The sequence below is a fragment of the Mus musculus genome, chromosome 13 (genome assembly GCF_000001635.26).
Source record: "Mus musculus strain C57BL/6J chromosome 13, GRCm38.p6 C57BL/6J".
Classification (NCBI taxonomy): domain Eukaryota; kingdom Metazoa; phylum Chordata; class Mammalia; order Rodentia; family Muridae; genus Mus; species Mus musculus.
In genome coordinates, this window is record NC_000079.6 from 88,570,760 (window position 1) to 88,589,195 (window position 18,436).

The 18,436-nt window shown below is 36.9% G+C and overlaps 1 long non-coding RNA gene across 1 annotated transcript in view; it reads left to right on the forward strand.

Annotated features, from left to right (window-relative positions):
* Gm34585 (predicted gene, 34585) overlaps positions 1-7,416 on the forward strand; it is a 56,983-nt gene extending 49,567 nt beyond the window's left edge. The window contains exons 2-3 of the long non-coding RNA NR_166903.1: positions 5,819-5,959; positions 6,886-7,416. This is a non-coding gene — a long non-coding RNA (predicted gene, 34585). The remainder of the gene's footprint in view (positions 1-5,818; positions 5,960-6,885) is intronic.
* Positions 7,417-18,436: the final 11,020 nt, after the last annotated feature.

An 18,436-nucleotide genomic window follows, 5' to 3' on the forward strand; every position in this document is an offset into this window, starting at 1 on the left:
TCAAAGAAAATGCAAAATGTGAAAAACCTCCTAACCCAAAACATCCCAGAAATCCAGGACACAATAAGAAGATCAAACCTAAGGATAATAAGTATAGAAGAAAGTGATGGTTCCCAACTTAAAGGGCCAGTAAACATCTTCAACACAATTATAGAAGAGAACGTCCCTAACCTAAAGAAAGAAATGCCCATAAACATATAAGAAGCCTATAGAACCCTAAATAGATTGGGCCAGAAAAGAAATTCCTATCATATAATAGTCAAAACACCAATGGACAAAATAAAGACTATCAAAAGCAGTATCAGAAAAAGATCAAGTCACATATATAGACAGATCTAACAGAATTATACTAGACTTCTCACCAGAGACTATGAAAGTTAGAAGATCCTGAGCATATGCTATATAGACCCTAAGAGAACAAAAATGCCAGCCTAGGCAACTATACCTAGCAAAACTCTCAATTACCATAGATGGGGAAACCAAGCTATCCCATAACAAAAACAAATGTATACAATATCTTTCCACAAATCCAACCCTACCAAGGATAATAGATGGAAATTGCCAACACAAAGAGGGAAACTACACTCTAGAAAAAGCAAGCGATTACTCTTCTTTCAACAAACCCAAAAGAACATAAACACACACATAAAAATAACTTCAAAAATAACAAGAAGCAACAATCACTAGTCCTTAATCTCTCTTAACATCAATGAACTAAATTCACCAGTGAAAAAAACCATAGAATAGCAGACTGGATACATAACAGGACTGAACATTTTGCTGCATAGAGAAAACGCACCTCTATGTCAAAGAAATATACTACCTCAAAGTAAAAGTCTGGAAAAATTTTTCCAAGCAAATGGTTCCAAGAAACAGCCATTCTAATATCAAATAAAAGCTACTTTCAACCCAAAGTTATCAAAAAGGATACTCATCAAAGGAAAACAAGAACTCTCAGTTCTAAACATCTATGCTCCAAATGCAAGGGCACCCATATTCATAAAATAAACTTTACTAAAGTTCAAAGCACACATTGTATCTCACACAATAATAGTGGAAGACTTCAATAGCACACTTTCAGCAATGGAAAGTCATGGAAACAAGAAATTAAACAGAAACACAGTGAAACTAACAGAAGTTATTGACCAAATGGATTTAACATATATCTATATGATATTCATCTTAAAACAAAATAGTATACCTTAATTTCAGAACATCATGGTGCCATCTCCAAAATTGACCATATAATCAGTCACAAAACAGGCCTCAACAGATACAAAAGGAATTGAAATAATCTGATGCATCCTATCAGGTCTCCATGGACTAGGGCTGGTATTTAATAGCAACAAAAACAACAGAAAGCCCACATACACATGGAAGCTGAACAACACCCTACTCAATGATAACTTGGTCAAGGAATAAATAAAGAAATTTAAGACATTTTGGAATTTACTGAAAATGAAAGTACATCATATCCAAACTCAAGAGACACAATGAGAGCAGTGCTAAATGGAAAATTCATATCTCTGAATACATCAAAAAAGAAACTTGAGAGAGCATACACTGAAAGCACTAGAAAAAGAAGAAGAAAGAGAAGGAGAAGAAGGAGAAGAAGAAGAAGAAGAAGAAGAAGAAGAAGAAGAAGAAGAAGAAGAAGAAGAAGAAGAAGAAGAAGAAGAAGAAGAAGAAGAAAGGAGGAGGAGGAGGAGGAGGAAGAGGAAGAGGAAGAAGAAGAAGGGGAAGAAGAAGGGGAAGAAGAAAGGTAAGAAGAAGGGGAAGGAGAAAAGCAGCAGCCCAGGAACAGATGGGTTTAATGCAGAATTCTATCAGACCTTCAAATAAGACATAATACCAACTCTCTTCAAACTAGTCCACAAAATAGAAACAGAAGGAACAATACCCAGTTTGTTCTATGAAGCCACATTTACACTAATGCCAAAACAACTCAAAGACCCAAAAAGAAAAATAACTTTAGACCAATTGCCCTTATGAATATTGATGCAAAAATAATAAAATTCTCAAAAACCAAATCCAAGAAGACATCAAAATGATCATTAACCACTATCACAGGGATGCAGGGATGGTTCAATATACAAAAAATCCATAAACATAATTCACTTCATAAAAAATGCAAAGAAAAAACACATGATTATTTCATAAGATGCTGAAAATCATTTGACAAAATTCAACATCCCTCAATGTTAAAAGTCTTGGAAATATCAGGATTAAAGGCCCATACCTAAACATAGTAAAAGCAATATACAGCAAACCAGTAGCCAACATCAAACTCAATGGAGAGAATCTTGAAACAATACCACTAAAATCAAGGACTAGACAAGGTTGTCGACTCTCTCCCTATCTATTCAATATAGTGCTTAAAGTTCTAACTAGAGCAATTAGACAACAAAAGGAGGTCAAAGGGATCCAAATTGGAAAGGAAGAAGTCAAAATATCACCATTTGCTGATGATATGATAGTGTACTTAAGTAACTCCAGAAATTCCACCAGAGAACTCCTACAAATAATAAACAAATTCAGCAAAGTGGCCAGATGTAAAATTAACTCAAACAAATAAGTAACCTTCTCATACTCAAAGGATAAACTGTCTGAGAAAAAAAAGTAGGAAAATGACACCTTCACAATAGTCACAAATAATATAAAATACCTTTGTGTGACTCTAATCAAGCAAGTGAAAGATCTGTATGACAAGAACTTAAAGTCTCTGAAGAAAGAACTTAAAGAAGACCTCAGAAGATGGAAATATCTCTCGTGCTCATGAATTGTCAGGAGTAATATAGTACAAATGGCCAACTTGCCTAAAGCAATCTACATATTCATTGCAATTCCCATCAAAATACCTCTTCAATTCTTCATAGAGTTAGAAAGTGCAATTCCCAAATTCATTTGGAATAACAAAGAACCCAGGATAGTGAAAACTCTTCCCAACAATAAAAGAAGTTCTGGGGAGTCAGCATCCCTGACCTCAAGCTGTACTACAGAGCAATAGTGATAAAAACTGCATGGTATTAGTACAGTGACAGGCAGGTAGATCAATGGAATAGAAGTGGAGATAAAGAAATGAACCCACACATCTAAGGTCACTTAAACTTTGACAGAGGAACAAAACTATTCAATTGAAAAAAGACTGAATTTTCAACAAATGTTGCTGGTCCAAATGGCAGTCAAATGTAGATGAACACAAATTGATACATTCTTATCTCCCTGTACACACCTCAAGTTCAAGTGGATCAAAACCTCCACACAGAACCAGACACATTGAATCTAATAGAAGAGAAAGTGAGGAATAGCCTTGAACACTTGAACATAGGGAAAAGTTCCTGAACAGAACACAAATGTATTATGTTCTAAGATCAAGAATTTACAATGGGACTATAAAATTGCAAAGATTCTGTAAGGCAAAGAACAATGTCAATAGGACAAAATGGCAACCAACAGTTTGGGAAAAGATATTTTACCAATCCTACATCCTATAGAAGGCAAACATCCAATATATATATATATGAATAACTCAAAAATTTAGACTCCAGAGAAACAAATAACCCTATTTAAAAAGGGGGGAACAGAGCTAAACAAAGAAATCTCAACTGTGGAAACTCAAATGGCAGAGAAGCAGCTAATTAAAAGTTTATCATCCTTAGTCATCAGTTAAATGGAAATCAAAATGATGCTAAGATTCCACCTAAACACCAGTCAGAATGGCCAAGATCAAAAATTCAGGTGACAGCAGCTACTGGTGAGATGTGGAGAAAGAACGGCACTCCTCCTCTGTTGATGAGATTGCAAGCTGATATAATGCCTCTGGAAATCGATTTGGCAGTTTCTCAGAAAACTGAGCATAGTACTACCTGAGGACCCAACTGGAACACTCCTGGGCATATACCCAGAAAATGTTCCAAGATGTAATAAGGACAAATGCTACACTATGTTCATAGCAGCCATATTTATAATAGCCAGAAGCTAGAAATAACCCAGATGTCCCTCAACAGAAGAATGGATACAACAATGTAGTACATTTATACAATGGAGTTCTATTAAGCTATTTAAAACAATGACTTCATAAAATTCTCAGGCAAATGAATAAAACTTTTAAATATTGTCCTCAGAGAGGTAACTCAGTCACAAAAGAAGACATGGTATGCACGTACTGATAAGTGGATATTAGTCCAAAAGTTTGGAATACCCAAGATTCAATTCACAGACCATATGAAGCTCAAAAAGAAGGAAGACCAAAGTATGGATGCTTCAGTGCTTCTCAGAAGGGGGAATAAAATACTCACAGGAAGAATTATGGAGAAAAAGTGTGGAGCAGAGACTAAAGAAAAGGCCATCCAGAGACTGCCCCACTGCAGGGGGTGACAGGGATATATTCTATATACAATCACCAAACCATGACTCTATTGTGTAAGCTGGGAAGTGCTTGCTGACAGTAGCCTGATATGGCTGTCTCCTGAAAGGCTCTGCCAGAGCCTGACAAATACAGAGATGGGTGCTTACAGCCAACCATTGGACTAAATGGAAGGTCCCCGATGGAGGAGATGGAGAAGGGACTGAAGGAGCTAAGAGGGTTTGCAGCCCCAATGCGAGGGAGCAAAAATGTCAACTGGCCAGACCCCCTGGAGTTCCCAGGGACTGGACCACCAACAAAATATTACACATGAAGGGACCCAGGGCTCTGGCCCCATATGTGGCAGAGGATGGCCTTGTTGGACATCAGTGGGAGTGGCCCTTGGGTCTGAGGGTGTTCAATGCCCCAGTGTAGGGGAATTCCAGGACAGAAAGAAGATGGGAGTGGGCAGGGTGGGGGAACACCCTCATAGAGGCAGGGGGAGGGTGGATAGGATAGGGTATTTCTGAAGGTGAGACATGAAAAGAGGAAAACATTTGAAATGTAAATAAAGTATCCAACAAAAAATAACTAAAAATGAATTAAAATTAAAATTTAGAATTCGAATTATATACCTTTCCATTTTCTTTATTTTCTAGAAATTTAAAATTTCTCAATTGACTTATTTTCATAATGTCTTTCTATTGTCATAGTTTTTTTCCTCAATCTTGATTCTGTGTTAACTTATAAGGCTCTTTCCTAAAAATATATCATTTTAATATTAACCTTAATCCATTAAAGTATTATAGGTTTCAGTATTCTTATGAGGACATCATTCAAGTGTATTTTACTGCTCATCAATATGCTGTTCATTTTCTTATCCTCCTTTCTTCTCAATGTTGATTACTTACAAAACTGACCAAAATGCATCTCTTGCTTGTTTTTCATGTGTAGTTAACATTCAATAGTTAGTATATATGGATGGCAGAGAAACGCCTTATATTTGAGGAGCTGAATGGCAATTATTCTTATTGTTTTGTTTTGCTTTGCTTCTTTATAAATATTTTTAAGAGATACATACTAAATGAGTGTATGGCTTATTACAGAGACATTTCTGGCCCATCACACTTTTATCAATATGTGATTTTTTTTTCAATTTCTGCTTTCATTCCATTATAAATTAGTCCTTCAGCATTCTTTCCTTGTCATGTGTTTGTGTTATTAATTTCAACATTTTTCAGTTCTCATATCTCTCATTCCTGTCATATCATTGCCCTCTCAATTTACCTTATAGTTGGTATAATACATTCAGCAGCTTATCAGTGATTGACCATCAAATCTTTATATTGTATATCTATGGAAAATTTCTCATTACTTTCTGAAATTCTGTCTTTTTTTCATCACCTTTTTCCTGTTGACTGGGTGACTATGTAAGAATGCTGTAGACTCTAACATGTTTGTGTTTGTCTATAGATGCCTGTGAGTCTACAAGGATTTCGTCATTATGGCATTCCCATGGAGATTTCATTACATTGGTTATTGCTTAATTGCCTGGATTCATTCATACAGACAATACGAAGCACCACAACCTTTAACAATCAACATTTTAAAACTGTAAGCTGGACTTACTAATAAAACATTAATAGGTTTTAAGTTAGAAGCTATTAATGTTGTCTTAATATATTAATAAATGTTAAAAAGTACTAATCACAGTAGAAATTTACATGACTAACTTAGGAAGTTGACTGGGAGATATCAGCAGCTAAAGAATTGGGCTCTAAAATTTGGAATCAAATTGGCAGACATACCTGAGGAGGATTAGATCACTGGTTGCTACAGAGGAGAACAAGTATGTGATAAGCAGGTGGCTTACTCCTTGCCCCACATCCCTTTGCTGCTTTGCAACAAACAGGCACGACATTTATGGAGTTTGGAGACGGAGATGGTGACTAGACAGAAACAAACAGGACTTGGGGATAATAAAAAATAAATAAGGAATGGATATCTATCTCTATCTCTATCTCTATCTATCTACCTATCTACCTATCTATCTATCTATCTATCTATCTATCTATCTATCTATCTATCTACATTCTCCAGATCTCTTGGACTATTGAGGCCAGATTTGATTGGAAAAAAAAATGTTTAAACGTTCTTCAAAGGACATCCCAAAGGGAGCAAGGAGATAAATGATGGAGTTACCAAGTTTCCATAGGTTTTGGTAGGGAGGAAGGTACAAAATCTGAATCCAAGGTATTCCAAGGACTCTGGGGAAAATGAACAAAGACAGGGACAGCACAGGCTACACTATCCCCAATGTTTTTTTCAGAATAAGTAAGCAATAACAAGTCTTAAATATTTTGAATTGACCTGGACTTTATATGATAGTACAAATTTAAAATTATATTTGCTACAACATACTGTGTATTTAATCCAACTCTGGTTTAAAATGTTCTATATATGATGATGAAAATTTAAAGTTATAAAGGTCTATTCAGATTAACAACAAATAATTTAAGATGTATGTCTTCCACCTACAGTCACCAAACCCAGACTATATTGTGGAAGCTGGGAAGTGCTTGCTGACAGTAGCCTGATAGGGCTGTCTCCTGACAGGCTCTGCCAGAGCCTGACAAATACAGAGATGGATGCTTGGAGCCAACCATTGGACAAAGCAGAAGGTCCCTGATGGAGGAGTTGGAGAAGGAACTGAAGGAGCTAAGAGAGTTCACGGCCCCATGGGGAGAAACAGTGTCAAGAAGCCAGACCCCCTGGAGTTCCCAGGGACTAGACCACAAACCAAAGCATACACATGGAGGGACCCATGGTTCTGGCCTCATATGTGGCCTTGTTGGACATCAGTGGGAGGAGTGGCCCTTGGGCCTGAGGGTGTTTGATGCCCCAGTGTAGGGGAATTCCAGAGCAGAAAGAAGATGGAAGTGGGTGAGTAGGTGTGGGAGCACCCTCATAGAGGCAGCGGGGAGATGGATAGGATACGGTGTTTCTGAAGGGGAGACCTGGAAAGAGGAAAACACTTGAAATGTAAATAAAGAAAATATCCAGTAAAAAAGTGTTTAAAATGGTGTACTTCTATTCTACCTGCTTATGTCTTTATTAATTGTTTAACACCAAACTGATAGAAAATATAAATAAAAGGTTTGATAAATTAGTTTATTGATAACTATAGTTCAAAAATTCCAAAGGTCTACGATAGTTCACAATATTTGTTTAGATTGTCTTTCTTTAATCAAGATTTATATATTCCCAAGATCTCCTAGGATTCATAGTAATATATATCTATCTTCTTCACATTATAACCCTGAGCTATTTGGAGAAATCAAGCTGTATAAAAAACTACAATGGTCTAACATGGTGCACTATAAAAGGATCAATAAAGTTGTTAGTCTCATAAATATGGACTATAGCTACAATTAAAAGCTTTTTTTTCTTTTTTTCTTTTTTTCTTTTTTTGTTTGTTTTATTTATTTTTCTTTTTTGTTGATTGGAGTTTTATGTTTTCTTTTGATTACTTTTTTGATATTAGAAGAGCTTCAATTAAAAAATTCTTGTTTTTAAGGCTAAACCTAGCAGGGATGGAATACAAAGCTCTAGTCTTATGAAAACTGATAACTAATTGTAAATTGTTAAGGATAATTAAGAAATAAAAGTTAATAGTCACCTTATAAGTGATTAATATTTTTAATGAATTCAGAATTATATTCATACTCATGCTAAGTAATAATATAATGAATTACATTCGCCTCCTGTATATGTTTTCAAAGTTAAACCTGAAACAGGTAGAAACAAGAAAACTTTTTTAGTTTATATATACTTAATAAATAATGGTTCTCAAATGCTTCAGACATCTATAAAACATCGCATTTAAAGTGTTTAACAAGCAAACTTATGTTAGAGAGACATGGCATCTCCTGGAAGCAGTCTACTCTCCTCCAGAGATGAAGAGGAAAAAAGAACCTGGAGCTAGTTTTAAATGTGGCAAAGCAGGCCACCGGACAAAAAACTGGTCTACACCTCAACTGCTGATTCATCAAAGAATGATAACTCAGACTCAAAATACTAGGCAAAAATAAAGAACATTTTATTCCACAGAAGTCTAGTATGTGGCAGTTCTACCATTAACCAAGATGGAGATGCCCAGGTGAACTGTTAGGCCTAACTGTTAGACAGGACATTGTCCATACTATGGGTAAGCAGGTCTCTGGGGATTTAATTGCCCTGCTTTGCCAGGACAAGGTAGGCCAGTTCCACCAAGTCCCTACCTCACAGGAAAGTCTGTCAGATCTTCTGGGTCTGGTGGCCAAAAACTGAGGCTTCCCTGAGATCTCTACCCTCAAATACCACAGAGTAATCTAGAGTGACTATCCAAGTAGCCAGTATGTATCTGTAATTTTTAATAGATTTGGAAGCTGCTTGGTCTTGTTTCCTGTTTACTCAGGTGAAATTCATCCTTCCCAGGTCTCTGATGATGCTGAGAACCAGGCTAGTGATAGCTTAATTATGTTATTAGTGTGACAATTTTGTCGGTTTAGTAACAGCAACCAAGGCTTCAGCTGCCTTCCTAGTCATCTCCATGTGTAAAACTTGTGTCCAGGCCTTATTGTCTTAGAGCTGCTGATCGGTCTAGATATAATTTACCTTGTTATCAGACTCAGAAAAGACATCTAGTCACAAAACCAATTCCATAACTTTTTATTATTCCTTTATTTAAAAGAACTTCCTTAAAATGAGTTTTCCGATTAATCAACTACCTATGTCTTATCGTGAATGTTGGAAGGAAAAGGTGTAAAGTTTATGTATGGTCTAGATGGGGATACAAAAAACTAAGCTTTGAGTATCTAAGAAAACAATTTAAGGTTCTAAGAATGTATTTTAAAGTGTGTAAGTGCAAATTATAACTTAGCATCTATAAATGCAAGTTATAAAGGTCAAAGGGTGTGCAAGATTAAGTGACAATAAGAGAGTAATGTAAAGTATATATGAAAAAACATGTTTCAGAATCTTTTCCTTCTCAATGGATGTTATACTAAGACTTCAATTCAGAGTTTTAACATTAATCATTGAAGTTCTGATAAACTATTAATATAGCTCCGGAAAAGATTTACTACTATTATCATGGTCAGAAGCTCATGACTGTAAATTTTGTTTGTTTGTCTTCTAAGTATAAATTTGAAGGTACTTCTCACTATGCTAGAAATGTCTGCCTTATCTTTGCACATTCAGTGTTCTGGGTAGAGGAAATAAGCCTCTTTTCACATCTGTGTTCCTAAGTGAAAAGCAGACAAAATCAAGGAAACTTTAACCCTTCTGCCCATGAAAGGTTTATTTCTTCCCTGAACTTACCTTAAATAATGTTTATCTTTTAACCCCAAAAAGCTCTTCCAAGCTTTTTCTATGGCACAAAGGTATATGTTTACTCTTTTTCTACAATGTGGATTTCAATACAGATTACAAACAATGCTTATGTAAAGGTCAGTGATTCATCAATGAATGATAACTCAGACTCAAAATACTAGGCAAAAATAAAGAACATTTTATTCTGCAGAAGTCTAGCATGTGGCAGTTCTATCATTAACCAAGATGGAGATGCCCAGGTGAACTGTTAGGCCTAATTTAGAGCAGACTAGAGGAATTCCTGGGAGGGGATAGATAACTTTTATCTTGATTCATTGGCTCAAGTTCTAGGGTATGGGGGTCTTTGGGATTGGCTGGGTCTTTGGAATTAGATTTTGGTACATTACAGAACCTGTACTTGAGGGGTTATGCAGGGGCAAGGGGGACAAAAACTGTTGCTGACTCACTGCTCTTGCCTTAAGCCAGGTGGCAAGGCACATTTTCATCAGCTGCCCGAGGCCTGTGGTTTTTACAATAACTGACTTGCTTGAATTTGCCCAGTTCTGGTAAACAGAAATTTAGGCTGAGTCTCCTGAACTGCCAGTTTGAAACCTATCATGGGGTATGTTTGTCTCAGTCCTCTTATTAACCTCTTGAGTAATGGGCCCTCTTGAATCCTCAAGATGTTTCTATGGGCTAGTATCGTTGTTTAACAGTCATCAGTTGAACAGTGGAAGTCAGTTCCTTAACAAATCTAACTAAAGGAATGATTATGCAGGAACTGCAAATAAGACCAACATCAGTAGGGTAAGTCACAGCAGACACCAGGATTGTCAGCTAAGAACAATAGTTGAGGAGGGACTCATACCATCCCTGAGACTGTTCTCTTTCTATCCTTTTGTCTTTTAGTCTGTTTCTGAGTAAGGGTGATCCTCTGACCACCCCTGAGTGGTCAACATAGAAACAACATTCCTCAACTAAGGTTGCACAGACTCCTCCCTGCTTGAGAAACAGCCAGTTGAGACCTCATCTGTTCTGTAAGACTACTTCTGTCTGGGATGATAGGGAATCCTGCATGGCCATGATGGACTTTTCCATCTCCTGTATACCTGCATCTATAGCTATCCATAGGGCATTTTAATTTTTATTTTCTCAGTATTTCCCAGCATTCCCTAATACTCAGAACTAATTTTTATCTTCCTAGTACTTTTCCAGAATTTTGAAGTTCTTACCAGAATAGCCCAATACTTCTGAGTATTAGAGCTGAAGTTCCTAAACTATCCACTCCAGGCATGCCAATATGAGAGCCCAGTAACACAACGAAAATGGACATTTTTTTACCCAATTGCTTGGAGGTACTAGCTGGTTGAAGACATCATCCCCAGAGCAATAAGTCACTCAAAGTATAATCTGTAGTAGAACATGAATATTCTCAGTCATGTATAGAACCAGGCCATAAATGCATGGAGTAAGCCCCAAGCTACAAACACACCAAGCCTTTTTGGTCAAAGCATGTATCTGTAACAGTAGGAGTTACAATGCTCTAACAAAGGTGGGAATAAGTTGACAGAACCCTTGTCATGTAATTTGTAGGGTCAGCTTAGTTCTACCTGGTTGCTTGCATCTGCATTGAGTACCATCAGTAGTCTGTGAATAGTCTCTAGGGATAGCTATTCCTTCACAGTACGAGGGCTGAGCATTTAAACATAACCAATAGTCATGTGGTAATTCCAGGTGGAAAGTGGCTCCTAATAATGGTAGCATCCTGGTCTGGGTGATGCAGTGGGTAATGCAGGAGATAGAATGGTTTTAGGAAGTGGTTGGTTCAATGAAGTGGGAACTTGCTGGGATGAAAGGATGGTAGATCCTGATGAGGGAGCAATGGTAAGCAGAGACCAAGGCTGTGGGGAGGAGTTGGTAATACCGTGTTGTGGCCTAATGAGACCATGGGTCTTGAGAGATTATGTTGTAACAACAGAACAGGAACTATGACTTGGACGTAGTACCTATTGGAAGAACACTTGACTATTTGGGTCAGAGTTCTCCAGCAAATCCCAGACAAGCCCCAAAATGTAAAGGTCCATGGGTCACCTAAGAATGATACCCAATACACAAAGTATTCAAAAGCAAAGAGCACTTTATTCTGCAGAAGTCTAGGATGTGGGGGTCTAAAATTTACCAAGATGGAGAGCCCAGGTGAGCTCATAGGGCCAATTTAAAGCAGATTAGGAAGATTCCTGGGAGGGAGTTTATCTTGATTGGTTGGTTCCATCTCTAGGGACACGAGGGTGGGGCATCTTTGGGATTGGCTAGGGCTCTTGGGGGCATTCCAGAACTGTTGCTGGACAAGTCAGAAAACTTGCTGACTCACTTCTCTTGCCTCAGGCCAGGTGGCAGGGCAGTTTCTGATGGTGTGGCAGCTTCTCATTGGCTGCCCGAGGCCTGTAGTTTTTCCAGTAACTGACTTGCCTGGATTTTCCCAGATATGGCAAACAGAAATTAGGTCTAGTCTTCTTAACTGCCAGTTTGAAGCCTATTATGGAGTCAGTCTGTCTCTCTCATGCCAATAATGCTAACATGTCTCTAAAACTTCATTCTTTTTGTAAATAAAATTCTTGTAAGCTTCAGGGAATTGGCTTAAATCCAACTCTCATAGGTCAAATGGACTCTAGATAAGTACAACAACTAGTTTTCCCACCTCCCTAACTAGTGATTCCTGAGGGTGCGATCTTTCTCCCTTTCCCCAGTCCTTTGAGTACCATCTCTCAACTACCAAAACCAAATACCTAAAAGTATCAAATGTATACCTAAGAAAAATAAATTTCTCCATAAACTCCTTAATTTTATTTTTTTCTGCCATATATTTGTCCTTCCAGGTCCAAATGTTTTCTCAAAATCTGCATGCTGGACAACATCATAGGGACTAACTATAGGTTATCCAGCCTCTCAGACTGCTTTCTTTCTAGGCTTGTACTTTCTTTGCCCTAGATGGTCATATAGATCCTGAATATCTAGTGAAACAGCCAGCTCTCCAGGCACTTGGCCACCACTCCAGCTTTCTGAAGTCCCCAAAGATGCTGTCACCTGAGCCAGTAAGAACATTCCAAAAGCATAGGCTCTCATTCCTGCCTCACTGCCATATTTTCCTATTTCAACAAGTTTCATAAAAAACAACCAACCAAACAAACAAAAACCAGGAGGAATGTTGTAAATTAGAGGCTCAAAGCCTGACTTTCAACAACTCAGCAGCTTATATTATCACTCTCCACCACTACATGTGGTACCTTTCCACTGATATTGAAATTATGCCTTTTCACTATGTAACACATACACTCTTTTAAAGGTCTCTGCTCCCAGCTCCCCAGTTCTTGTGCGCTCTCTCTCTCTCTCTCTCTCTCTCTCTCTCTCTCTCTCTCTCTCTCTCTCTCTCTCTCTGTCTCTCTGTCTTCTCTTGTCTCTGTGTCTGTCTGTCTGTCTCTTGTGTCTCCAGTCCAAGATAGCTTTTTGTTCTTCCTAATCCTCCAATAAACCTCTTGTGTTAATTTTGTTGTATGATATAATGATCTCCCAGTGGCATGCCTTGGCTTTGACCAGCCAGGGTGCCTTTTTGCTGCCTTAGACTAACAACAGTTATCTCTTTAAAGGATATATGTTGCTTCAGGGAGATCCTTCCATTATTGGTTTACTTCTTCCTGCTATTCATGAGCTGAACATTCTCTAATACCAATCAGTCTCCTTTGCCTAAGACAATACACAGAGCGACCCAAGGACTCATTACTCTTGAAAGAAGGATGCAAAATTAATCCTTCTCCCTTAAGCTATCGCATGTATTGTGTAATATGAAATTCTGGCACACTGGGTATTAATAATTTTTAGTTCTGTGTATAAATGAAGCATCTAATTAAACACACAGTATGAGATGGAGGCATCCTAAAGATCATGAAAGAGTAATATTTTCTGGAGAATCACTGATATATGTACATTTTAAAATTTGGGAGTAAAAATTTACCCACTATGCAAATAAGGTCATGGTTATACATTTCTGATTTTCATTTTGTTTCATGGCATAAGAGCATTTAAAACAAGTCTAGAAGACTGTATTTTTCAATGTTCTATTATTGTAACTAGGCACTATGACCATGGAGAAGACTGCATTTAATTGAGGCTTGCTTTCAGTTTCAGAGGTTTGTTTACTCCACTATTAGTATGGAGAGGAGCATGGGGACATATAGGCAGGCATAGTAGTTGAGAGTGCTACATCCAGATCCTCAGGCAGCAGGAAGAGACAGACACTGGGCCCTTGAAAAGCCAAATCTCATCTTTAGTGACACACTGCTTCTAACAAGGACACAGCTAATCTGTTCAAGTAGAGTCACTGCATGGTGATCAGATATTCAAAGCTATGACTGTTAGGGGGCATGTTTATTTAAATGACCAAACAGACCAAGATTTGAAACAGTTAAGGGGTAGCTTTTGAAGGTAAGGTGTGAGGATGAAGGGTGAAATACAGTGTTGTTGAACCAGTACAAGATCATCCTTTAAGATCAACCCACTTATACTATGCATACACAGTTCAGTGCTGAAGGTGAATATCTAGAAGAAAAGTAACCTAGAAAAGCCCTGGCTGCTGAAAATACACAGATTTGTTTAACATAAATTTCTCCTTTGGGCCACTATTTTTTTATTGGTGACATTTAATTATTTTTACCTGTTGCAATGCTTGACATCATACTGAAAGGATGATACAAAGAATGACCATAACAGCCACTGTGCACAACAAAAAATAAAAGGAATATTTTACAAAGTTTAAGGGAGTAAATTTCATTTTATAGTATTTTTCCAATATAAGCAAGAAAAAAACCCAATTTGATCATTTTCTGGTTTTATGATTTACTGGCATGAGTGGGTCATATTCATATTTATTATTGTGGGTCTAAGCATCCAGGAGATATGTCTCAACTAACTCTCAAGTATAATTAGTATTAATATAAGAAGCTGCTGTGGCACATGTGTGTTGGTAGCCCATGAGACATATTAAACTCTGTCTAAATGGCAGGGCCATAACCTACCCAAAATAACAGAACTTAGACAACTGGAGTTCCGGGTAATTAAAGCAGTACACTTACTTAAGTGGAAGAATCTTAATATAAACAAGTGTGAGAGTATGTATCCCTGAAACTGGATAAAATGTGTAGATCTAACTGGAATTATTTGCATGAATATAATAACCAGGTTCTTCACAGCTATAGTTCTATGGATCATTTCCCAATCCAAGGCTTCATTCACTCCTCTCTGCCATTTGCCTCATCCTTTTTATCTGACCCCATCACGCTGAGATCCTGCTAGAAATTTGCTGAAAAGGACTCTTTGGAGATTGTTCAGCTTTATTGGCCACAATTTAGGTTCCTCTGTATGCTTCATTCTCAGTATCTTCATACATTAAGTTATATTTTACACTGGAACTAAAGGTCTTTACAGAGCTTGTAGGTAACTGAACGTAGCCTTTCAGTACCTACATGGACAAGACAAGTACACTTTTGCCCACACTCACATAAGGGATGAATTAAACCATTTTCCATTTGTGACACCTTTCTATATCATCTTAGGTTTGATTCTCCTGTACTTTGGCAACCTATGATATTCTGTGATAATGAGGTCATCTTCTGTATAATTTTAAAGAAAAAAATCAATGTAAAAAAAAAACTTGTTTAGACTGGTAGAGGAAGAGAATTTACCCTCTTTTGTTGTTTTAGTTGTTGCTTGAACCATTTTTGGATCTTTCTACAATAGCCTGTCCCTGTGGGTTAGAAAGATTGCCCATGTTGTGAGCTATTTTAGGTTGAGCACAAAAGACTTTAAATGCAGACCAGATAAAAGCAGGAGGAGCACTGTCTATCTTAACAGGCTGTGCACTGCACATAATGCAAATGCAGTGAGGCAGTGAGCAGTGATATATTTTGTAACCTCCCTGGTGTGATCAGAGGTATAAACAAAATGAGAATAGGTATAAATATATACAAAAGGAACTCTCCCAAATGAGGAGACAAGAGTAGCATCTATCAACCAAAGAGCATTAAGACATAACCCTCATGCATGAAAGGCTGAAAATGAATATAGTGGGTAAACTGTTTAACTATTTGCCGGACTTGATGTCAGGAAATGGCACATTCCTTTTATAAACAGAATGCATTCTGGTCGTACAGAACATGACTATCAGGAGCTTGTATTATGTCAGACTGTTTGGCAGTAGGGAAATAGATTAGGGATCCAAGACCAAGGGATTGGCTTGTGTATTACCTTCAGCCACTGGCAGACCTGACTATGACTGAATATGGTCAACATAGCATCAAAGTTGAGGTAAAATGCAGGAAGGAAAACCTACTTGGACTGGGCTAATGACTGCTATTCACAAATGGATATTCAGGCGTAACTGCTAGGAAGACCAAGAAATAGCTCACACCAACTACATGCATCTACTTTTGAAGTGATGTCCTCAAGGCTTCCTTTGTTTCCACAGAGATGTAAAAACTCACAATAAAAGAAAGTAGTACTGCTTTCTAGGCTTGTGTCCTGGACTTCATAAAATGGAGAAATCAACATGTCCACAAGCAAGCAACTGTAGTCTTTATCCCTGACAGCAGATGCAATTTGACCAGCTGCCTCAGACTCCTCCTCCTAGGGTTCCCCCACCATGGTGGATGCTATCTTCAAACTGTGTCATAGATTAAACCACTCTCCCTTAAGTTAGCTTTTTATCAAAGTACTTTAACACACCATAGGAACAATAACTAAAACATTATCTTTCACAGTGAGTCTTACTATCTCCAAGTTATAAAGTCACCACAAATCTTATAGCAGGCACTCTTCACAACACTGAATGTAATATTCAAGAATGCTAATACAATGCAGATTTTTTTTTTAAATTCGATGTAACTTGAAATTGAGCCTTAGGAAAGAATACTTTCTATTTTTGTAAACAGTAGCTTCAAGAATAATATTTTTTTAACTAGAGATCTGTTTGTCCTTAATCTTCTACAATTAATTGTACTTCTATTATCAGTTGGCATTTTTTATTGTGTGAGTAAATACTGTCATAAAATATTAGCTTCATTACAACTTCAGAAAGTTAAAATAGTATATTTTCCAAATATAACAAAAATACTACTTGTTTACATTTTCTTATTTATTTTGGAATCTACCCAGCGTCTATCACCTCATGCAGTTTTTAGTCCTACAAAATGCCTGTGATGATTCCATTATCCCTATTGTTTCAGAAGAAAATCCCATCTGAGCACAATCCTCTCCCAATGGCTTATTAAATTAAGTTTGTATGTATAATCTAAACCTAGTGAATGAGGCTATTCCATGTGAATTTGAACTTAGAACTCAGACTGCAAATCAGTCTCTCTCAAGGAGTCTTGAACTGCTGTGATAAGCAGAACCTCTAACAAAATTGATTTCTCTCTACTGAGCAGATTAGGATCCCCTAAGGATTGTGTAAAATGGGATACTTGTAGAGAGCCTGGAACCTGCTGGTTGGTGCCCATGGTTGTTATTTTTGAATTTATTATTTATTGAGATAATTGTAGATCAAATTTTAGAGGAATCTAATCTGAAGTTAGAAAAAGATGAAATTGAAAATAAAAGGCTGCCCTCATTTGTCTTTAATGTGTGGTGATGATTTGAATAAGCATGGTTCTCACTGGCTCAAATATATGAATGCTTGCTCCACAGTTGGTAGAACTATTTGGAAAGGATAAGAAGGGATGGCCTTTTTGGAGATGTGTCATTTGGTTACATCTCAACATGTAAGCTCTCCAATACTGCTTCAAATCCATGCCTACCTGTGTGTTACCATGATCTCTGCAATGAAGGTGAGGAATTTCCATCTGAAACTGTAAGTATATAAGCTTCCTTCCATAAGTTATTTTGGTCATGGTCTCTTAGTACACCAGTAGAAAATGAGTCATTGCATTTGCTTTATAATAACATTTATTTATATTGAATGTGTTTTGTAGTGTATCTATTTCCATGGAAAAAACCTTTAGTTAATATGAGTGTCTTAAATGCACCCAAAATTCCACATACTTTCTTATTTCTTTTCAACTTTTATTATTTTTGAGTAAATACATTATGTCTTAGAAAGTTTGTTACATGTCAGCATTATTAAAATTATTTCTAAATTTTGTTATGAGGTTACTTGATACCCTCTTTGTTAATAAATCTATGCTGTATAAAAACAAAACAGACTTCTTAGTCAAGTTTCATTGACCTGGTCCCAGTGGAACAGCTAGCATATGGAAACATGTGATGGTGTGAAATAATTCTGCAACCTACCTGATTTTAATAAACACATCATTTTAAGCCTTCACCATCTGTCTTTTGATTTAATTTTAACTGTAAGAGAGGTGTAAGTCTGAATTGTGTAACAGAAAAACCTAGAAATGATCAAATGCTTTGTATCTTTCACAAGAGTTTAGTATGTTATTCATGTTTTATCATTTATCACCTTATAATGATATTTTCTTGCATATATCACATACCTCTGTCATATTTACCTCCATTGTATTACTAATATTTATTATCTTTCTTTCTAGTATATATTTCCTAACCCCACTAACATGATTGTTCTAGAGTCTTTATTGTGTGAGTTATAATCTTTCTATTCCTAGTTTGTTCAATGCTTTTAATCATTATGACACCTTTAATTTTTCAAAAGCTTTTATTTATTTATTTTTC